The sequence below is a fragment of the Mauremys mutica genome, chromosome 6, assembly GCF_020497125.1.
Source record: "Mauremys mutica isolate MM-2020 ecotype Southern chromosome 6, ASM2049712v1, whole genome shotgun sequence".
Classification (NCBI taxonomy): Eukaryota; Metazoa; Chordata; order Testudines; family Geoemydidae; genus Mauremys; species Mauremys mutica.
The window spans coordinates 51,090,850-51,114,941 of record NC_059077.1 but is presented as its reverse complement, the minus strand read 5'-3'; the positions used below and the strand labels follow the sequence as shown (position 1 = coordinate 51,114,941).

The 24,092-nt window shown below is 43.9% G+C and overlaps 1 long non-coding RNA gene across 1 annotated transcript in view; it reads left to right on the top strand.

Moving 5' to 3' along the window:
- Positions 1–24,092, top strand: part of LOC123373148 — a 35,361-nt gene that overhangs the window by 9,398 nt on the left and 1,871 nt on the right. The window contains exon 3 of the long non-coding RNA XR_006580584.1: positions 22,475–22,541. This is a non-coding gene — a long non-coding RNA (uncharacterized LOC123373148). The remainder of the gene's footprint in view (positions 1–22,474; positions 22,542–24,092) is intronic.

Here is a 24,092-nt window from a genome sequence, read left to right as displayed (position 1 = left end):
GGGCATTTTAACTGTTCCACTCCCAAACAGAGGTCAGAGAAGGGCAACAATAAAATGTTCTCAAAATAGCTTCATCTGAGATTTAAACTTTAGGGCAGTGTGTTTATTCTCTAAACAAATATTTTCAATATTAAAACTATTGTATTAAGGTGGTGATAAATCCTCAATAAAGGGCAAAAGAGCAGAGTTCAGTAGCGGTACACTTTCATGTTTCCAACAGAAACTTCACAGCTACTTATTCAAAAAGCCAGCAGTACACAACCTGTGCATGGCACAGCCACAGGAAAAGCCCAAAACAATTTACATAAAGACAGCCAACAGCATTTGTGGGAAGGTAGTCTGAGAGGTTCCCCCGTGCTCTTTGTAACCCAGGCTGTTCTGCTCAAATTTCAGAGTTCCAAAACTTAGCTCAGTGTTGTCTTTAACAAGCTGAAAATGCAAGCTTTGCGACAGGGACCGTGACATGTTTAACCTTCTGACAGGGTGAAGCACTGTAAGAGGGAGCATTTTACGATTACAACTGGAGTTCTTATGATTACTAATCTGAAAAATTTGCATATTCTGGCAAAGTTCAGCCTCAGTCTTCAGTGTGGATAGAATGAATCTTAACATGCAGTGTAATGAGAGGCAGAGTTTTGCAAATCAGGATTAATCAGAGCAAGCGTCAGTTTTCAGGCCATCTTCAGCTTGTCCCTTAAGATTTTGTCTGTGACCATTTTCTTCAGTTTTCCATTGTTTGGGAAAAGCCATTAAATAATCAATCTCTCAGCATATGCTGTAAAAATCGGTTGTTCCAGGTTCATCATTTTAAGAAGCTTTATGACTGAGCTACTGATGCAGCAAAGTACTTAAGCATGTGAGAATATCCACTGACTTCAGTGGGCCTTGGAGCAGTTCTCCGAATGTGTCTAGCTTTGAGTAGTCCCATTAAAGTGTCTAGGAATAATCCCATTGATTTAAACTAGCATTATATTTGGCCCTCTATACTTGCCACGTTCACATAAGTCCTAGAAAAGACTAAAATAATGAGCGTATAGTATACGTAGTATAAATCCAAACAATATTTGGACTGATATGTTTTATAGAGTAGACCATATAACATCTCTAATTACTGCCAGTATCTACTAGAGGTGGGTGAAATACTCATCACAAAATGCAAAACTAATTACTGAAGTCACAACTTTCACATTTTGTTACAAACTTGAAAACAAACCAATTCTTAGTGTTTCACTTAGGTACATTATTTTTTATCAAACAAAACTAGGCTTACTGCCAGGTAAAACTGCCCCTGTTTTTGGTGAAGTCATCTTTATTCAATACCATGGAAATCTGAACTCTTCCACATTTCATGGTGGGGCTATTTAAATATTCTTGTACGCTATAATAATCATGAAAAGTAATCAAAAATTATATATTGCCCTTATTTCGCAATAATCATTAAATAAACTTTGTTTGCTTTTCTCTTATCAAGACCAGCAAGAGGTGAGATGGTAAATGATCTTTATCTTCTTTGCTTATGTCCTATCAAGGTCTTTAGTTGAGAGTTAATGGAGGTCTACAGCCCCTATGTGAGTGTTCACCTTAAGCAGCCATGAGAATTAGGGAATTTTCATTTCCCTGAAGAAGCTCCTAAATTACATGGAAAGATTGTGTATTCTTCCAATGGATTTCAAATACTAGGAATTATCCAGTTGGAAAAGTACTTTTTCAGTAATTATAAGCTTTCATTAATATGTTTTTTCTTTTTTAATTATTGCCTTATTTTAGTTGTGGAACTGGCTGAGCTGAGAACTATTATCCAATCCGTTTTACTTTCTTTTCTGTGTGATGTGTTTGTTTTTTCCTCCTTCTTCTCCCACCGTGTATCACAGGGGCAGGCAAACTTTAGCCTGAGGGCTGCACTGGGTTTCCGAAATTGTGTGGAGGGCCGGTTTGGGGAGGCTATCTGACCCGTGCCCCTCCCTCCCCCGCACTTCTTGCCCCCTGATGACCCCCCTGGGACTTCTGCCCCATCCACCCCCTGCTCTGTCCCCTTACTGCCCCCAGACCCCCTGCTCCTAACTGCCCCCCACTGCCCCATCCAACCCCTCATCCTTCCTGACTGCCCCCCCACCTGATCCAACCTCCCCTCTCCTTCCTGACTGCCCTCCCAGGACCCCTGTCCCCATTCAACCCTCCCTCCGCTCCCCACCCTCTGACTGCCTCAACTCCTATCCACCCCCCTGACCACCACTGCAAACTCCCCAGCCCTCTCTCCAACCCCCTAACCTGGCTCCCTGCCCCCTTACCACGCTCCCTGGAGCACAGGTGACAGGCAGCCGCACCACCCAGCTGCAACCAGCCACACCCCACGCAGCACAGAGCACTGGGTCAGGCCTGGCTCTGCAGCTGTGCTGCCCCAGGAGATTGCAGCCCTGCTGCCCAGAGCATTGTGCCAGTGGCGCAGTGAGCTGAGGCTGCAGGGGAGGGGGAACAGCAGGGGAGGGGCTGGGGGCGAGCCTCCCAGGCCAGGAGCTCAGGGGCTGATAAGGAGGGTCCCACGGGCTGGATGTGGCCTGCAGCCCATAGTTTGCCCACCTCTGGTGTATTATAAGAGTACAGAATTTCTCCCACTGTTTCATATGTTGGTACCTCATTGGCCTCCATCACTGAAGTATCTGAATATCACACAAACTTTAATGTGTTTATCCTTGTAATCCCTTTAGGACAGGAAATTGTTATTATCCTCATTTGGCAGATGGGGAACTTAGAGATATTAAATGGTTTGTCCGAGTTATCACAGGAAGACTGTGACAGAGCAGGGAACTGAACCTGGACCTCCAAAGTGCCATGCTAACACCATTGGACCATCCTTTATCTATCTAAATTATGTCTGTCTAGTGTGCATGCACAAACACACACATCTGTACATGTAGATAGATTTCTGACTCAGTCCTGACTATAAGTGAGAGATAGAAAATGATCAAGAAAGGTCCAAAATAGCTAATGTATATCTGATAATAACCCTGGGAAGGTCATTCTGTACAGACTCACTTAAATTATTCCACCTCCTATTAAGAATGGATTATACAGGGGAGAATGTACAAGTATGAGATATGCTGATGGATGCATGTACTGCCCTTGTCAAAGAATCGACTATGTAGAATTCATGAGTTATGTGACCTGGTAATACTTAATCCTGCTATAGCATGGGTGGGGGTGAGGGTGGACTAGATGACCTCTTGAGGTCCCTTAATCCTACATTTCTATGATTCTGTGATTAGTAAATTCTCTTGCCTTCCTGCATGTCCAATGTATGTATGAAACTGAGGCCATGTCTACACTTACCAGATATCCACGCCGCTCCGCCGGAGCGACAAGAGTAAGGTAAGTCGATGTGAGTGTGTCTCTCGTCTATGCAGGGTGGTGTAGACACCGCAATAAGTCATCCTAAGATATGTTGACTCCAGTTACATTAGTCACACAGCTGGAGGAGAGTAAGTTAAGTTGACTTACTGCGGTAGTGTAGACAAAGCCTCAGGCAAGAACATGGCCTTTGTGGGGGTATAGATATTCAAGTCATGTGTTTCACCTTATGCACATAGAAACATTCATCCTTTTGTGTGGTAAGTGAGATTCCACATGCTCAATTATACTGCTTTAGTGGCATATGGTTTCACTCTCTGAAGTTACTTTTCTGTCTTCCATTGTGAAAGTTTATTTTTTTCAGGACACTAATAACACCAAGTTGTTCAGGGTTCACTTGATTAATTCATGTGAATGATCACAAAATTCTGTTAATGTGCTTCTGTGGGTCAGGTGCATAGATGACTGATGTCACTGGAGCTGTGTTGAATTACACTATCTGAGAATGAGGTCATCTGTCTTTTTAAAAAGATTGTGCATTATATCTCAAACGCATACCACAAAAATTGAGATAGGGTGTTTGCGATCCACATTAATTACACTTGGGAAGATTCCGCCACCCCCAAGTATTTGTATTAATTTCAGTGAAATAAGTGGGCCAAACATGACCCTGTCATTGTACAATACTAAACAGTCAAACATGGTTTGGGGTTTTGATTAGAAGTCTCAGACTGCTTAGTCACCATTATATTTTTAAACTTTTATTAAAAAAAACCCTCAGATTGTTGACTTAGGCTAGAGCTGCTACTATTAAAGTCCAATCCCATTTCCTAGTGTTTTGAAACCCCCGTCCTTCAAAGTCTCTTTAAGTACCCCCAAAACAGGGGTGTCACCTTGATTTTAAGTAAAAATGACTCACCAGTGTGACCCTGCCTGTACAGTGCATGCTGTGCAGAGGATGCCATTTTGCTCTACAAAAGTGGAGAGTGAATGAAAACTAACTACCAGTACATGAGACTGAAGGTGCTGGTATCTGGTTTGGGAGAAGCAACCAGAGGAATTAGCTGAGTACATCTCCATTAATCGAGAGAAGGTGCCTACTATTTGCTTCTCATATTTGTAAGCAGAGGTAGCCAGAAAGTGGAAAATCTTTCCTACAAAAAATTCTGCAGTTCTAAAATTGAAATTTATTCACAAGAAGAGATTTCAAGAAAAATGTCATTAAGAGAACTTGAAAGGGAATTTTTCAATGTATCAGCCACCCATCTGGAAGGCTCTTGTTAGTTTTGTTTCTGCCACTAAGGGTACATCTACACTACAAGACTATTTTGAATCTACTTAATTCGAATTTGTGGAATCGACCTTATGAAGTCGAATTTGTGTATCCACACTAAATACACTAATTCGACTGTCTGAGTCCACAGTAACGGGGCCAGCGTCGACTTTGGAAGCGGTGCACTGTGGGAAGCTATCCCACAGTTCCCGCACTCCCCGCTGCCCATTGGAATCCTGGGTAGAGCCCCCAATGCCTGCTGGGGGAAAAAATGTGTCGAGGGTGGTTTTGGGTAACTGTCACCATTGAACCGTCAATCACGCCCTCCCTACCTCCCTCCCTGAAAGCGCCTGCGGGCAATCTGTTCGTGCACTTTTCTGCTCAGTGACAGCGCGGGCGCCACAGCACTTTGAGCACGGATCCCGCTGCAGTTATGGCCGTTGTCAACTCCTCGCACCTTATCATCCACCTCTTCCACAGTCAGCTGCTGAGAAATAGGGCTACTTTTCAATGGTGCTGCGAGCACTGGTGGACCATGGGGGACGTTTTACCAACATCAACGTCGGGTGGCCAGGCAAAGTTCATGACGTGCTTGTTTTCAGGAACTCTGGTCTGTTTAGACGCCTGCAGGAAGGTAGTTTCTTCCCGGACCACAAAATAAGTCTTGGGGATGTGCAGATGCCTATAGTGATCGTCGGGGACCCAGCCTACCCGCTAATGCCCTGGCTCGTGAAGCTCTGTGCAGGCGCCTTGCACAGCGACAAGGAACTCTTCAAGTACCAGCGAGCAGCGAGCAGCGTGACCTGTGACTGTTCAGTTTCTTTACAGAGAAGCTGAACCTGCCCCTGTTTCTTTACCAAGTGACTGTTGACTAGCATCTGCAGTTACATACCCCGTCCACCCCGCTTCCCCAACTTCCAACACACGTTTAAAAATAAAATACATGTTCCACTGTAACTTTACAAAGGTTTCTTTATTGATGACTTTGCGTTACAGGGTTGAAACTGGGACAGGGACTGTGCTGGGTAGGGTGTGCAGTGATGTAAAGACCGCCTGTAAACTCGAGGAATGACAGGCTCCTGCTCCCAGAGCGGTCTGCAGTGCCGGACTGGATGTTTCAATGGAGCCTGCCATCCCTCCTTTTTGGGACTCTGTGTGCGTGGGCTATGTGGCCTTTTGGCGGGGGAGGACGGATACAGATTCCTCTGCTGCGTGGCTCTGTGGTCCAGGACAGGGACCGTTGCATGAGATCTGTAACCCCCCTCCCCCGCTACAAAGTCACGTACCCCCCCACCCACACAGAACCTGCAAACCACCTCCCATACCGACCAGGGTGCCTACTGACTGCAGTGTTTGTGTGACCTGCTGCTGATCCTGCCCCCATGTCTGTACCCTGGTAAAGGTGATTGTCCTGTCAAATTACCAACCCCCTTCCCCCCCTTCAAACACAGTCTCCTCTAAAAGAACATGACGGAAACAGTAATTAACAGAAAAGTATTTTTTATTATCAACTAGACAGTTAGGGGATGAAACTGGGATGGGGGCTTGGGTGAGGCGGGAAGGAAAGGACTTTTCAAAATGTAGGCTATGAGAGCTTTTGGGTACTTGAGCACTCTGCTGGGGTGCAGTGACAGTTTACACGGCCTCTGGCGCCCCTCCTTCTAGTTATTTTGGGTGAGGGGGGTATGGGACTTTGTGGCGGGGGAGGGCGGTTGCAGATACACTGCAGGGGGGCTCTGTCCTCCTGCCGGAGGTCCTGCAGAACATGCACAAGGCGCAGGAGCATGTCCGTTTGCTCTCTCATTAGTCCAAGCAGCGTTTGAGTCGCCTGCTTGTCTTCCTCACGCCACCTCTCCTCCCGTTCGCTGAGTGAGCGCTGGTACAGAGAGAGGGTCTCCCTTCACTGGCTCTGCTGGTCCGCGTCGTCTCGGGAGCACACCATAAGTTCAGCGAACATCTCGTCCCGTGTCTTTTTATTTCTCCGCCTAATCTTTGCCAGCCTCTGTGAGGGGGATGCTGTGGCAGGTCTGGAGACAGTCCAAACTGTGTGATGGGAAAAAGGGAGTGAATTCCTTGCCAAGATAAATTTTTGCGAAGAATGAACACAGTCTAATCTGTCTCTATGAATTCTGGGTTGAGATCCCAGTGCCTGATGGGGCAAAAACCATTTTTGCGGGTGGTTCTGGGTAAATGTCATCAGTCATCCCTTCCTCCGGCAAAGCTACAGCAGACAATCATTTCAAGCCCGTTTTCCCTGGATTGCCCTGGCAGACGCCACAGCGTGTAAACCATGGAGCCTGTTTTGCCTTTTGTGCCTGTCACCGTATGTGTACTAGATGCCGCTGACAGAGGCGGTCCAGCAGCGCTACACAGCAGCATGCTTTTGCTTTTGCATGACAGCAGAGATGGTTACCAGCCATATTGTACCATCTACCACACCATAAATTGGTAATAAGATGGGCATGGTTAGCAGTCCTTTTGCACTACACCATTTGCTGCTGTCATAAGTGCCCCTGGCTGCTCTTAGCCAGGGGCGCAAAAGCCAAAATTGGGAATGACTCCCTGAGTCAATCCCTCCTTTTTGGTATCTAAAAATAGAATCAGTCCTGCCTAGAATATGGGCAAGTGTACTAGAGAACCACTGTATCAGAGAACCAGAGAGCACAGCTGCTCTGTGTCAGATCCTGCATAGATTATGAGCTGTATGCTATTCACAGGGGGTGCTCCTGCAACAACCCCACCTGTTCATTCCATTCTTCCCCAGCCTTCCTGGGCTACCATAGCATTGTCGCCCCACTTGTGTGATGAAGTAATAAAGAATGCAGGAATAAGACACAGTGACTTGTTAGTGAGAAATGAGTGGAAGGCAGCCTCCAGCAGCTATGATAGTCCAGATAGGACATTAAGGAGTGTGGAGGAGAGGAGCCCAGCATCCTGCTGCTAGTCCAGGGGCAATTGAATCTTTTCTTTACACATGAAGGTTTGGGGGCTGATGAAGCTCAGCCCCCTGTTGCTATGATGACGATGGTTATCAGCCATACTGTACCATCTACCACGAAAAATTAGGACCAGGCGCCCTTGATTGACCTTACCGATGCTAGTCGGCATGGTTACCAGTCCTTTTGCACTGCCCCATGTGCCAATAGGCTGATGATGAGGACGGATACCAGTCATTTTGTACCATCAGCCATCCATAGCGTGGGGGGAGCAAGGATGTCGGTGTTGAGTGCTGCACCATCGCGTCTATCTGCAGCATTCATTAAAGATAGGGTGACATGTAAAAGAGTCAAGAGAGGATTGTTTTCCCTTTCACTTCTGGGGGTGGTTGGGGGGCTGCGTAAATTGCCGAGCTATGCCCTGACCCACCACGGACACTGTTTTTGACCCTAGAAGCATTTGGAGCTCAGCCAAGAATGCAAATCCTTTTCGGAGACAGCAGGAACTGTGGGATACCTTGCGTCCTCAGTCCCCCCTCCCTACATGAGCGTCCATTTGATTCTTTGGCTTTCCGTTACGCTCGTCACACAGCAGCGTGCTGAGTCTCTGCTATGCCGTCTGTCTGGAGATTTTTTAAAAATACTTTGGACCAGGCGTAACATTACAGTAATTCCCCTAATTACATGCAGGAGTCTCCGAGCGAGATCACCCTGAGGACGGTCACTGAAGGAGATAGAGAGCGCATGCTGCGTGAAAGCCAGCACAAACCAGGGCCCTACGCAGCCGTGCTCGGGGAGGCAATGCTCCCTGAGTACCTCATGAAAGCCTGGCGCGGAAAAGTGTGCTACCACGGAGCACCCAATAAGGCAGCTCTCCCCAGGAACCTCCTGCGGAGGCTTTTCGATTACCTCCAGGAGAGGTTCGTGGAGATCTCCCAGGAGGATTTCTGTTCTATCCCCATATATAGAGAGACCTCCTTTTCACATACTTCAGATTCCTGTTATATTAAGAATAAAAGTTTACATGGTTAAAGCACTTACCGACTGCTCCTTCCCCTGATTCAGGATCCGGGTTAATGGCCGGGGACGGTTGGTAGGGGATCTCCGTGACGGTAATGAAGAGATCCTGGCTGTCGGGGAAACCAGCGTTGTAAGCGCTGTCGCCTGCCTCGTCCTCCAGAAACTCTTCTTCATCTTCCCCGTCCGCGAACATCGCCGAGGAACTGTCCGTCGACACTGTCCCATCGTCAGAGTCCATGGTCACTGGTGGGGCACTGGTGGCAGGCTCCGTAGCGTCCGTTTGCCGCTTTGATTTTTTGGTAGCCTTGTCTGGGGTCCTTGATTTTCACGCGGCGCTGCATTGCATCCCGGCTGTATCCTCTGTCTCTCATGGCTTTGGAGACCTTCTCGTAGGTCTTTGCATTCCGTTATTTGGAGCGCAGCTCCGAAAGCAGAGACTCCTCGCCCCTCACTCCGATCAGATCCAAGAGTTCCCGGTCAGTCTATGCTGGGTCCCTCTTTCTATTCAGAGATTACATGAACTCCTCTGCTGGAGAGCTCTGCATCGCTGCCGGTGCTGCTGAGCTCGCCCCGATGTCCAACCACGAAATGAGATTCTAACTGTCCAGACAGGAAAAGGAATTCAAATTTTCCCGGGACTTTTTCTGTGTGGCTGGTCAGAGCATCCGAGCTCGGACTGCTGTCCAGAGCGTCAACAGAGTGGTGCAATGTGGGATAGCTCCCGGAGCTAGTAAGTTCGATTTGCATCCACACCTAGCCTAATTCGACATAGCCATGTCGAATTTAGCGCTACTCCCCTCGTCGGGGTGGAGTACCGAATTCGAACTAAAGAGCCCTCTAGGTGGAACTAAATGGCTTCCTGGTGTGGACGGGTGCACGGTTATTTCGAATTAACGCTGCTAAATTCGAATTAAAGTCCTAGTGTAGACCAGGCCAAAGTGAAAATGACACAGATCAAAATGTTGGCTCCCTTCCTGAAAAACTTTTGTGACAATCACTGTTCCCCGCACTCTCCCATCAAAACTGATCTTTTCCTACAGGCTATTTCAACTTTGTTAAAAGGGCATTTTTCTGATGGAAAATTCACAACCCTCTCTCTTAATAACTAGATTCACACCTGCTCTTAGTTTTTTGTTCAGCAGATGCTGAGACAGCATTACTAAGAGACCTGGCCAGAAGTTTGCTGGTGTTTGAGATGCAAACTATTATCTCTGAGTCTGGATTGATTGATAAGTAGATTCCATTCAACAAAATGCATTTTTAATACAGCCAAATTCGAGCTGATATTGAAGAACAAGGAATGCTGGCCTGTGTGGATCAGATGCCTAGCTGACTGAAGTCATGAGGGCTTTGGGGGAACTGTATCCTGGGAAGCAGTGATTTCTAAAAAGGATTTAGAGGTCATCAAGGACAGAATGGAACATGAGCTGCTAATGCAATGCTGTGGCAAAAAGTGCTAATGTGATTCTGGGATATATAAACAGAGGAATGAGTAAGAGTTAGGAGGTGTTTTTACCTTTCTGTAGGGCATTGGTGAGACCAGTAGCAGAATACTGCATACAGCTCTGTTGTCTAAATTTTTAAAAGGATATTGAAAAAACTGAGTGTACAGCAGAGTCACACAAATGATTCAAGAGTCAGTGAAAATGCCTTAGGCTGAGACTTAAAGAGCTCAATTTGTTTAGTTTATCATACAGAAAACTGAGAGGTGACTTGGTAAGTATCTAGTGTCTAAGCATTTTCAAGTGGAGAAAGTACACCTGGTACAAAAGCGGTGATAATCTACCAGCAAAGGCATAACAAGAACCAGTGCCTGGAAGCTGAGGCCAAACAAATTCAAATTAGAAATTAAAGTGCATTTTTAATAGTGATGGTGATTAACCATTACAACAAACTATCGAAGGAAGTTGTGGATTTTCAGTCTCTTTCAAGGAAGTGATGATAAAGTCAAACAAGTTTCTGGGCTTATTATAAGGGTAACTGGATCAAATGTATTGGCCTCTGAAATACAAGAGGTCAGACTAGGTGATCTAATAGTCCCTTCTAACCTTACACTGTATGAATCTATCCCTTTTCACTTTTAGATTATTACAGTGCATGATACGTGGTGCCACTCACTGTCCCATGATGCAGTTTTCTCCATCCCATCATTCTATGAGCTTCCAACCACATTTTGGGCCACTTTTCAACAGCCCCTGTAAACTGTGTGCCTGGTGTCTCTGCCTGAAAGCATGGATCCTGCACTGCTCTTCAGTCTTACGATGAGCATTATGAACACAGTGCAGCTGATCCTATGGTATTTCATGAACTGCAAATCTGATAATGACACCATGATGTCTGCCAGGTGTATGAAAGAAACAATTAAAGATTGTTTTTGGCATTCATGCAACAGCTGCTCGTGGTGGACTGACAGTACTGGCCTTGGGGAAGCAAGCATTAAGTGATGGGATCACATCGTGATGCAGGTATGGGATGACAAGCAGTGGCCTCAAAACTTTTGGATGCACAAAGCCACCTTGAACTGTGTGCGGAGCTTGTCCCTGCCATTCAGCACAGGGATATCAAACTGAGAACTTCCCTCACAGTGGAGAAGTGAATGGCAATCACTGTGTGGAAGCTAGCAACTCCAGATGACTACTGATCAGTCGGAAATCAATTTAGAGTTGGAAGTCCACCATGGAGTTTGCAGTCATGCAAGTGTGCAGGGCCATTAATCACCTCCTGCTATGAAGGACCGTGACTTTGGGGAAATACACAGGAAATAGTGGATGGCTCTGCAGCAATGGGATTCTCTGACTCCAGCCAGGTGATAGATGGCATGCATATCCCAATTTCCCCCCCAGCCCACCTTGCAACAGAAAGGGCTACTTTTCTATGGTATCACAAGCCTTGGAGGCTCACTGGGGTCATTTCACTGACATTAACATGGGGTGGTCAGGGAAGGTGCATGACACACATCTTCAAGAACACAGGCCTGTATAGAAAGCTGCATACAGGGACTTTCCTGCCAGACCAGAAGATTCCAATGGGGATGTGCATATGCTCTTAGTGATTCTGGGAGACCCAACCTACTCCTTGTTCCTGTGTCTCATGAAGCCTTACACTGGAAACCGTAACAGCAGCCGGTGCAGAGGAAGCTTGAATATTCCTTTTGACAGTTTAAAGAGTCATTGGAGCTGCCTTTTTGGCAGATTTGACCTCACTGAGGAATTTATTCCCATAGTCATCACAAAGTTTCCCCAGGGGTGGTTTGGCTGGTGGCTGCTTTTGAGCAGTGAGATACCAGGGCTGATAGAGGGGCTCAACAGGGGCTATTTGAAGCAGGGAGGCTTTTGAAGGAGCATTTTGACAAAGGCACATTACTGGGGCTCATTCTGCAGTGTTCTGAGGTGTTTTGAGGTCCTGGCTCACCATGCCAGTGGATGTCCCTGTTGCTTCTTTTCCTCCATCCTTCAACTCCACTTCCTCATGCACCACTATGTCCTTGGGGTTCACTGTGCTGGCTGCTTCCTCCCGCCCCTCCAAAGTAACCATGGGGGTTGTGACATTGTATTCTATATGTTTATGGAAATATGCTTATAAGTGTAAATATAACAACAGGAATGTGCTTTAGGCTAGATATGCAATGTGACACATCTTTGCAAAGGTTATGATCTACTGAATATATTCCTCCTAGCTGTATGCCCGTATCATTTTTATATCTGAAGTTATGAGCATTGTCTCTATGCTTGTATTTGCTGTAGGAAACACATAAGGAAGCTTTGGCCAACATATTGTGAAGGGGCTATTCGAGTAATTGGGAGTATTTAACTAACAATGGACTTTGGGAGATGCCAATCCACATCTGAGCTTTCCTGGGAACAGTCAAACTAACATACAAACAATGGTGTCAGCCTCTAAAAAGCTGAATCATTCGTGGACATGTGACTTGCCCAGGTAGCTACAAACTCTATCTTGTTGCTGTGATTTTTCAAAGAAGAACAAAGGGGTTTCCACCCACAAGAGAGAATATAAAAGGCCTTGGAAGCCTCTCCATTTTGTCTTCAGCTGGCTCAAGAGATGGCCTCTCCACCCCAAACAGATGCCTGAAAGAAACTGGAACAAAGGACTGTAACTACGGGGGGGTGAGTGTTGCTGGACCCAGGCCATAAACTATAAAGTTGGTCTGAAAAGGCTTGTACCTGGAATAACATCTGTGTTGCATCAGGCTTGTGTGTCTGGCTCAACAAAGCAGGGTTGTTTGGAGGCCCAAACTGGCAGAGAAAACAGGCTCAGAGGTAGTCTCAGCACATCAGGTGACAGTCCCAAGGGGGTCTCTGTGGTCGAACCCATCACAGGGGTCTTGGTGGTGAAGGTGGGCTAGCCATCAAAGAGGGCGTGCAGCTCTTTGTAGAAATGGCATGTCTCTGGCGATGCACCAGACAGACAATTGTCTTCCCTTGCCTTCTGGTATACCGGCCTCAGCTCCTTGATCTTAGCCCAGCACTGCTGTCTCTCTCTTTTGTGCCCCTTCTCCTTCATGCCATAAACAATCTGCCCATAGGTATCAAAGTTCCTACGGCTGGAGCGGAGTTGTGACTGCACAGTCTCCTCTTCCCACAATTCCAGTGTACTCCTGATGGGAGCACGTTTGCTGTGGGGAGCCAGGGTGGTCAGCTGGGAAGATGCAATGTGAGCTCTCCAGGCTTAGCAAACAGGAACTGGACTTTCAAAACATTCTCAGGCCTTTCAAAGGAGTGGGGGCACATGCCTGTGTAACTGGGTGAAGGGCAGTGGAGTTCAAACTAGTGACCAGAGTAGTTATGATGGACATTGTGGGATCTCTCCTAGAGGCCTCTTAGAATGACATAAGCAACTCAGTGTCTATGCTGACACTGTGTCACTCTAACTGCATTGCAAAGAGCTCTATGACTCTCATCCAGGTGGTTTTATTATATTGGCGTAGCAGAAGAGTTAAATCGGCAGGAAGAGTATTGCAGTGTGTACATCTCTACTGTTTTGTCAACAAAGGCTGACTTTTGTTGACAAAACTGTGTAGTGTGGACATGGCCTCGGTTGCTGTTCTGTCTCAGTGTTTTTTTTACAGGCAGACTCTACTAGGGCTTGTTTTAGATGTGGCTCCTTAGTTGTAAAACAATTGCCTTAAGTGAAAGGTTCATGGATGCACCAGTTTTAATTCAGCTCATAATAAGCCTTCACATAGTGCAAAATTATGTCAAAAGAGGGTCCTGCTACTAGTGCTCTCTGAGGGGGTCCTTGGCACTTGAATTTACCTCCTTTCTTGGCTCAGTGTTCTCACACTTTATAGGTTTAGTCGGAATCTTGATTATGAGGGAAGGAAAGAGTGATTGCAAGTACCAGCTTGTATTTTTTGTAAAGTTCTTTAGAATTCTTCAGCATCTCCCATTTTCAGTGGCATAAAGCTCTTATTTCAACCTGACATTTTGCCCAAGGTCAGTTTATCAGCAATCTCCATTGGCCCTTTATCTAGCCTTTATCATTTCTTGTAGTCATTACAGTAGAAGTGGATCTCAAGCAAGGATTTAAAAGAACACATGGTGGTGCTGGTGGTGGTGGTCTTTCAGAGCAGTGCAGAGGGGATGTTTCATGCATAAGAGGTGGGGGCAAGGGCAGTATGCAAGATAGCATGAAGGTGCTTGTGACTGAACCAGACAAATAGGTATTTAAGATTGGCACCTTTTTGCAGCACAGGCAGTTCAGTAAGTTAGAAAAGCAGCTAATAGGGAAGAGTATTAGAGAGCCTTAAAGGAAAGACTAAAAGCTTGTATTACTCCTGCGGGAATTCTGTCCCCCCCCACACACACACACACAAAATATATTCTGAATGTTTTATTTGTCAAAATAATACAACATAATCACACCAGTTTCAATTATTTTGGTCATTTATTTCAAAATACCTGTCCGCAAGTATGTCTGTAACAACAAAAAAGGCAGGGTATTTTTATTTTATTTTATTTATTTATTTATTTTTGGACAAATAGATCCCTTACTAAGCATATTAATACAGAATGTTGAGTAATAATCCATTTTAACTACAATACGGAACTGTATGTCCTGCACCCCTCAGAAGCAGTGCTAAGGCTTGGGGGAGTCAGGGGTAATAGAAGAGCTGAGGGAGAGGGAAGGAGTCAGGAGTGAACCTGGAGGGTTGTCGATTGTGGAATAAGTATGGAACCATTGCTTTTTGGGGGGAGGAGGGATTGCTAGTGAGTTGGGGAGCCTCTCCCATGCAGACCCTGGCTGACCTCTAGCCTCTCCCAATCACATCTGCCCCTGTCCCCATGTATTCCTGCTCCCCGATTCAGCCACCCTTCTTCCCCCATCCCCATGTGGCTCTGCACCCCCACTCATCCATCTCTCCTCCTCCCATCCCCAGTGTCCCTGCACCTTCATCCCCCTCCACACCCCCTCTTCCAGTCCCTATGAGTCCATGAACCCCCACTCAGCCACCCCTACTCCCATCCATTTCTGTCCCCCCCATGTGTTCCTGCACCTCCACTTGGCCCTACTCCCACACAGTCCATCCCTGCATCCTTATTCCCCTGTCCTCATGTGCTCTGCACTCCCTAGCCTTCTATCCCCATGTGTCCCCACATCACCACTTCCATTCAGCCCCTGCTCCAGTCTTCCCCCCGCCCCCCACTAGCCCTTCTGAACCTTCCCAGCAGCCTCATGTGCCCCACTCTGTCTGTCCCTCCACACATACCCTGTGCCACCTCACCTGGCCCCACAGGCAGGGTGCTGTGAGGAATGCAGCCTCTGCAATCTCCCTATTCAGATGCTGACAGCTATGGCCAGTCAGTGAGTAGTGAGCTGGCTACCTCTGTTCTGGCACCACAGCAGACCCTGGTGGGCAAAAGGCATAATGATATTAATGACAATAGGCAACACAGAAAACAAAATAGGTTTTGATCTATTTTCATTACAATGCAGAACCTCGCCCGCAGACTGCTGACAAATATATATATATATGGGCCATGTGAATTCTGTGAATGCACAGTGGTACAGAATTCCCCCAGGAGTTGTACATGGGAGAGCCAATGGAGTGATGGGGGTGGAGGAGGGCATTATGTGTTGAGAAAAAATGGGCAAAGAAGCAGATTTTAGCAGCTATAGTTTGAAAGGGCTTGAAGAATGCATTATAGATGTTAATGAGGACATAAGCTTATAAAATTTGCAGATGACACCAAGCTGGGAGGTGTTGCAAGCAGTTTGTAGGAAAGGATTAGAATTCAAAATGACCTTGACTCATTGGAGAATTGGACTGAAATCAGTCAGATGAAACTCAGTAAAGACATGCAAAGCACTGAATTTAGGAAGGAAAAATCAAACATGTAACTACAAAATGGGGAATACTGGTTAGGTGGGGTAGTACTGCTGAGAAAGAGCTGGGGGTTATTATAGTGGATCACAAATTGAATGAGTCAATGGGAAGCAGTTGCAAAAGAGGTTAGTATTATTATTATTAATTATTATGGGTGTATTAATGGGAGTGTCTTATGTAAGACAGAAGATAATTGTCCCTCTTTACTAGGCACTGGTAAGGCCTTAGCTGGAGTACTGTGCTCAGTTTTGGGCATAGCAATATAGGAAAGAGGTGGACAAACTGGAGAGTCCAGAAGAGAGTTAAAAAAATGATAAAAGGATTAGAAAACCTAACTTATGAGGGAAAGTTAAAAAACTGTGCATGTTTAAAAGAAACTTGATTGAAAAGAAAAGATGATTGAGATGGGGAACCTAATAACATTCTTCAAATATGTTAAGGGCTGTGGTAAAGAGCAGGGCCGGCTTTAGGAAGTGCGGGGCCCGATTCGAACAGTTTTGACGGGGCCCCGGCAGGGATGACCTAAAAAAAAAAAAAAAACGTAAAAAAACATGTGGGGCTTGTACTCACCGGGCAGCAGTCCAAGTCTTCGGCGGCGATTCCTTCACTCGCTCCGGGTCTTCGGTGGCATTAAAGGACCTGCCGCCAAAGAGCTAGAGCACTGCCGGGTGAGTAAAAATTAAAAAGGAGCCTCTAGCCAGGGAAGGGATTCTCGGCCACTTGCCCCATCCCCCAGCAGCTCTGCCACTGGGCACGGGGCCCGATTCGGGGGAATTGGTGGAATTGGCCTAACGCCAGCCCTGGTAAAGAGAACTGAGATCAATTGTTCTCCATGCCCACTGAAGGTTGGTCAAGAAGTAATGGGCTTAATCAGCAGCAAGAGAGATTTAAGTTTGATATTAGGAAAAACTTTCTAACTATAAGTACTAGAATGGGCTTCCAAGGCCTGGGCTATACTAGCGGGAGGGAGTTCGAACCAAGATACACAACTTCATCTACACTATTTGAGTAGCTGAAGTCAAAGTATCTTAGTTCGACTTACTTGGCCATCCTCACAGCAGCGAGTCGACCACTGTGGCTTCCCCGTCGACTCCGCTTACTCCTCCTGCCGAGGTGGAGTACAGGTATCGATTCAGGGACTGATTTATCGTGTCTAGATGAGACATGATAAATCGATCCCCGATACATCAAACACTACCCGCCGATCCGGCGGGAAGTATAGACGTACCCCAAGTGAGATTGTGGAGTCCCTGTCTTTGGAGGTTTTTAAGAACAGGTTAGACAAACACCTATCAGGATGGTTTAGGTTTACTTGGTCCTGCCTTAGTGCAGGGGACTGGACTAGATGACCTTGTGAGGTCTATTCTAACCCTACATTTCTATGATTCTGTGTTTATACCATTAACTGGGATTTATGGATCCATAATACCAAATGCATGGTGGGTTTTTTTTTTTTCTCTTTACTACAGCAGATCAACTGTCTATTTTCTTTTTTAAATGACAAAAGTGATTAGTCCACATCACTGGCTAAGTGCTAACGTTAATTTTTAAAGAGAACAATTTGGTTCTAACTAAAGAAATTTAAAAGCATATTAACTCAATTAACTTCTTCTGTGGCCCTGCAAATTGAAAACTGCTTTCAGAATCTGTTTAAAATCCAGAAACCAGGCAGATCTTGTATGGGATGTGAAAATCTGTTTTTAGTAGAAATGCTGACAGACTATTAACTGTAGCGAGTCTAGTAGGCGTTGCTCTTACATAACTGATGTATAAATGCTGATTTTTCTAATGTTATCAAATTCATTGCATTTCACATTTGTTGACATTTAAAGTATGTACAGTACATCCAACAATTGATTTCTTTTGGACTTCTTAACAATTTAAAATAAGATGAATGTAAACTGATTTTTCCTTGCTTTCCTGCAATATCAATTTACATTCAATTTATTGTGCTGAGTTCTCTAAGAACAGCTACTTCATATTTACTTGTTAGAAGAATTAAAAATAATAGTATTTGATATTCTTAAATAGATATATATATATTTAGAACTTCTTATACTGTTTCCATATATGTATATGGCCAATTTTATTTTTTATTCTTTACTCTACATATGTGCTTGGTTTATAATTAAAATGCATGATGTAGGGGGAAAAAGCTTCCCACAATGTTTGCTTGAATGTTGACTTTTTTTCTTTTAACTTTCCTACATTAGTGTAAATATTCAGATTGTTGCATGTGGTATCAAAAATATGATCTCAATGCTCTGTGTAGTAGGAAAAATAGCAAGATAGCCATCAATTACTTGAGAGAAGTAAGGATTTTACATATGATGATTAGTTGTCTTCGTGATATTAATGACAATAGGCAACACAGAAAACAAAATAGGTTTTGATCTATTTTCATTACAGTCTGACCTACTAGAACAACATTAAGTGATTTTTAAAGGCCTGCACTGAGCACTTCAGAAAAATCTTACTTTTCCATGGTGATACTATAACAAAGACCAGAGTCTATTACTGTTGCCAGCCTGTTGGCAAATGATAGAAGTAGTTGTTTCAGTTTAATTAGGGCTTGATTCTGACTTGATCCAAGTCAATGAAAAACGCCTATTGATTTTAATGGAGCAGGGTCAATCCATTACTGCTGATTCACTGGTGTAATCAAAGCTCAGCGGGGCAGGAACCATCTGGCACAATGGGGACCTCAGGCACCGCTGCAGTACAAATAGTAAGTGATGATAACATTAACAGACTCTACCTTGATTATAAAGAAGGCAGAAGTACCCTTTAGACAATAAATACAAATGTATATTTAAACTTGTTTCAGCTGCATCTATCCAAACTCTAGGCACTTTCCATGCATGTAAAGTTTGTTTGCCAGAATATATTACACACATTTAAAAGTCGAGTTGAGTGGAGAACAGTAATTCAGTTTCATGCAGTGTTTCAAAATTAGATTTTATTCAGATTCAGAACAAAACCTCAGAATTCTTGACAAAACAGCTGCCCTGACAGACTGTCACATGGTGTACCCTAGCCCCATGACAGTCTGTGTGGTGCCTGCTGGGAGTCAGAGAGCCCAGGCTGCGCTAGAGCTACAAGCATGAGCACTGCAGAGCCAGGGCTTTCAGTCTCCCTGTTCCCCAGCAACTCATCAGGCAAGCTGCCAAAGACAGGTGACCTGGGAGGAAACCAAGCAGACTTCTGATAGAAACCTGCCAACCCTGCCTAGTTTCTAGTGAAATTTTGTCAAATTGACTTGATCCTGGAGAACATTTCAATTTTGATGAATTGGCAAATTTGGACAAATGTTTTGTCACAATTTTTCTGATCCACTCTACTTAAGAGACGTCTTAAATAATTGTGGCAGGTGAATGAAGCTGTACCATGAAAAAGGGAACTGTAGTGTGCTACCAGCAGTTACATTAGAAAAAAAATATTTTTTTATATAGTAATGAAAGTCAGATGGGAAACAAATATTACTTGTAAGTGTTTTTGGTCTAATTTACTGTTTGACTATTTTATTAAATTAATTTACACAGATTCTAAAGCCAGAAGGCACCATTATGATAATCTAGTCTGATATCCTGAAAAACACAGGCCAAAAACCCTCACCAAGTAATCTCTGCATCAAGCCCATTATTTTGGTTGAGCTATAGAATACCTATTCAGAAGGCCATCAGGACTTAATTTAAAGATTTAAAGTGATAGAGACTCCATTGCATCCCTACATGAGCTGTTTAAGATTAATTACCCACACTTAAAAATATGCACTCTATTTCCCATCTGAATATGTATAGCGACAACTTCCAACTGTTAGGTGGTGTTATGCCTTCTGCTAGTAGAATAAAGAACGACATATTATTGAGTATTTCCCCCATTTACCTCAAGATTTCACTCTATGTATATTACAGAGCAGCAAACTTTGAAGTCTGAGCCCTGATCCTGCAATAGATTCTAGAAGTGTTTTTGTTTGACCCAAAAATTATTTATTTTTTATTTCACTGGGAAAACTGAAACATTTTCTTTACAGGTTGATCTGAAAATATTTATTTATTTATTTTATAATTTATCAGTTTGGTCAGTGAACACAAAAATATATTGTTTGAACAGCTCTAATTCAGTATCTGACATGCCGTGACATGTGTACATGTCTGCAGCTAGGAGCGAGCCTCCTGCCCCACATAGGCAGACTGTGCTTAAAAATAGTGGTGTGAGTGTTAAAAACCAGGCTGGAGCTCAGGCTCTGAAGCCCACCTGACCCCCTAGACTTGAGAGCCCAAGCTCCAGTCTGAGTCGCAACATCCATGTTGCTATTTTAAGATTGTCTACTTAGATTGGGAGACTCACTCCCAGCTGCAGTGTAGACATACTCCCAGTGTCAGTCTCAGCAAAGAGATCAAACATATCGGTTGTTTATAGTAGTTTTGTGATGGAGACACCTGGATAATTGGACAGTTACCTCCACTAATTTCATATACTATAAACTATTAAAGGCCAGCTATTTAGAAATAAAGTACTTTGCATCCTATTACCAGTCCCCTGAGACATTCACTTCCTCAAAATATTATAACTTTTAGAATTGTAGGAAATAACCCAAGGTCACTAAGACAATAGGATAATCTGCCAACAAAGGTCATGGATTATGCAAATTTAAGGTATTACTATGGTTTTGCTTAGAAGAAATAATGAAGATTCTGTGCACATCTCTGTATTTTATTTGGGCTGCAGTAGGCAGAGGGACTAAATAAACCTAAACGGGTTTTCCAAATCTCCTATGTACTAATTTATAAAGTTGTGTTGATTTCTTTTCTTTTCCCACACAAACATTTCAATAGTTTTAAAAGTTATAACTCATTTTTTCAGTTTGATTTATTTAAAAGAGTATTATGACTTCAGAAATATCATTATCCAGCCCCTCTTACTCTTTACAAATATCACCCCAAAAGAAAGCTTTTTGTTGTTGATCAATATTTAGTTTTAACACACTGGGGAAAAGATCTTTCCTAATAATGATACTTTGCATGTATATAGTGCTTTACATCTTCAAATCACTGTACACATATTAATCAATGGGGAAACAGGTCAGAATGCATCTGATGGTGGTTACATGTATTTATTTTAAAGTCTAATGCACAAACTCCATAGAGAATTTTTCAGACTGTACCAAAATAAAGTTTTTGTGATAGCATGAAAAGTCATAATATCTACAAAGCCATCTCCTCTACTGTAAATTTAGATGGCTACATTGACTTCAAAAGACTCATGTGTGTGTATTTGGATAATGACAGAGTATACTTATAATGTTTATGGACCATATCAATCTGGGATGAGTTGGTAGCATTTTGGAGGACAGGATTAGAATTTAAAATGAGCTTGACAAACTGGAGAAACGGTCTGAACTTAATAAGGATAAATGCAAAGTAATATGTTTAGAAAGGAACAATCAATCAAACAAATACAAAATGGGAAAGGACTTCCTAGGAAGGAGTATTGCAGAAAAGGAGCTGGAGGCTCTAGAGTATCACCAACTTAAAATGAGTAAACAATGTAATATTGTTGCAAAAAAAAAACGTAAATATCATTCTGGGATATTAGCAGGAGTGTTGTAAGCAAGTCATGAGAAGTAATTATTCCCTCTACTCAGCACTGATAAGGCCTCTAATGGAGTACTGTGTCCAATTCTGGGCACCACACTGAGGGAAAGATGTAGACAAATTAATGAAAGTCCAAAAGACATCAACAAGAATGATTAATGGTCTAGAAAACATGACCTACTGGAATGACTGAAAAAAACCTGGTTTCTTTAATCTGGAAAAGAGAAGACTGAGGGGGGACATGAGTCTTCAAGAACATAAAAGGTTATTATAATAAGGAGGGTGTGCTCCTTAAACACTGAGGACAGAACAAAGAAGTAAAGGGCTAAAATTAATTCCAGGGACTATAATTGTTTACAATTCAGTGGCCTCTGACAGGCTGTTCTATCTGCCAGAGATCCTCCCACAAGACATTCCTCATGCTGACGGCTCTAATCAATGTGGATATTCCTCTACCTAAGGATTAAGCTGGTTTTCTGTCCTTTTGTGCATCTCCAGCAGCAAAGAGCAGGGGCTGCTGAGGCCTAGAATCTGGACGGCCAGACATGTCCTCATCCTGGCATTGTTTAAACTTATTTTAGTTCCCAGTTCAGCAGGGCACTTAAGCATGTGAGTTGTCCCATTTAAGTAAAAAAAAATTAAAAAATAAGAGTATTTGTGTGAATAGCTATTTGAGCTATCAAGTGCACTGTGCTTTTTTATTATTATTTAAGGAAACCATAGCACAATATTTAAAACTATATTCAGACTTACCCTATGTTTTAGGTCAAGTTGCTTTACCAGTTAATATGTTTATTTAAAAACAAACACTTGTACAAGCTTTTCATATATCCTCTGCTGAACACAATGAGGCTTGATCCCTTTAGTGAAACTGGCAGTTCAAAGGTACACGTACCAGAAGAAAACATAAATGTGATATTGACAGCTGTAAAAATGACTGAGTTCCTATGTTTTCTAGGAAGAAAGAACAGGAGAGAATTGACATTTGAATTTAACCTCTATTGCTGCTAGAGGAAAATGAATAGGTAAGTACTGCTTTTGGGACAAAGGTATAAAATATGTTATATCAATTAATACAACTACTATATCTGGAAAACCTTCCATTCAAGTTGTAAGTGATGGCAGTACAAGCTGACATTCATTTTTACAACCGAGTTGTTTATCAATATGCTACAGTTTCAAAGGGTAATAAAATTATTGATTTAATTCACTAGTGTCATTTTGAAAGGAAACCTATGATGGGGCTGAAGTGACTAATAAGTCAGCACCACTAAGTGCAGCCAGAACCTGACTCTGAGGCAGAAACTCAAACTTGACAGGTCCACTGTTAATGGAGAAAGAGTTCTAAAATGAAGTGATAGAACTCTTCCATAAACCTAATATGTAGAGATGGAAGAAAAAACTGACAGTTTCACATAATCAAGTTTTTCCACTGGCCCCTCTCATTCACAGAAGTAAACATACTGAGGGAGGTTTCCCAACCAAGCTCTGGTAACAAGCAACTGAACTTTATTTACAAGCTGGAAGGTGGTGGCAGCTGGTGCCCAAAACAAGTAGTGGGGCTGCATGGACACTGTATCTGGAGTATTGGGAAGAGTTTTGGTGAGGGATAAAAGAAATTGGGGGCGGGGGCGGTGGAAAGGGACATTTTCTTCCCCCATCTCTTCTCTCTTTCTGAATGAATTACAGGATATTTAAAGTAAAGGGCAGGATGGGAGGAAACAGTAGTTATCAGTCTGTCATCCCTTCACTGTTCTTTCTTAGTGCCAAACTTTCCCCCTTCAATTCATGCATTGACTACATTTGCCTTATACTCAAGCTTGTTGACATAACATGTCCCCCTTCTGGCTCAGAACCAGGGCTCAAGTCAGGATGGAACACTCTCGAATGACATTCTGGCACCGATTTGGGAGACATAATGTTGTTCTAGTACTTCTGGAAGGGCATTCTCAGCTCCCATCAACCCAACCCACACCAGTTCAAGTTACCTCCTCCATAATATTGTTCCCCTCTGTGATGGGGTGCACTAGATCCAGAGGCCCTGTGCGGAAGGCCTCACAGACCTGCCTCACCCCACCTCAGAGAAAAGCAGAGAAAAAGTCCTCTACGTGGCTTAGAGTAGTTGCAGGGAAGCAGCCAATCAAAGGGGCTGTTGGAACAACCACTTGGGGGCAGAAGGACTATATAAAAGGAAGCAGCAGCAGCAGATCAATCAGTTGCTTTCTGTACCTAGAAGAGGGAAAACTGGGTACCTGGCTAGAAGAACAGTAGGACCATGAACACCTCTGTGCAGGCAGGACTGAGTCCAGGGAAGTGAAAAAAGAACTCCTGGCTGGCTGAAGGGCTGAGCAAGGACTAACCCGAGAGCCTGGCCAGACCAAGTGAGGGTACTGGGATGGGCCCTGTTGATCTGCTTATAGTTTGAGCCCAGGGAGGGTTACCAAAAAGGATATGGGAGCTGCGGGAAGCAGCATGGGCCACAGGGATGTGCTGTCCATCACTTCCCATAGCTCCCATTGGCCGGGAACGATGAACTGCGGTCACTGGGAGCTGCAGGATGCCCACCAGCGGATTAT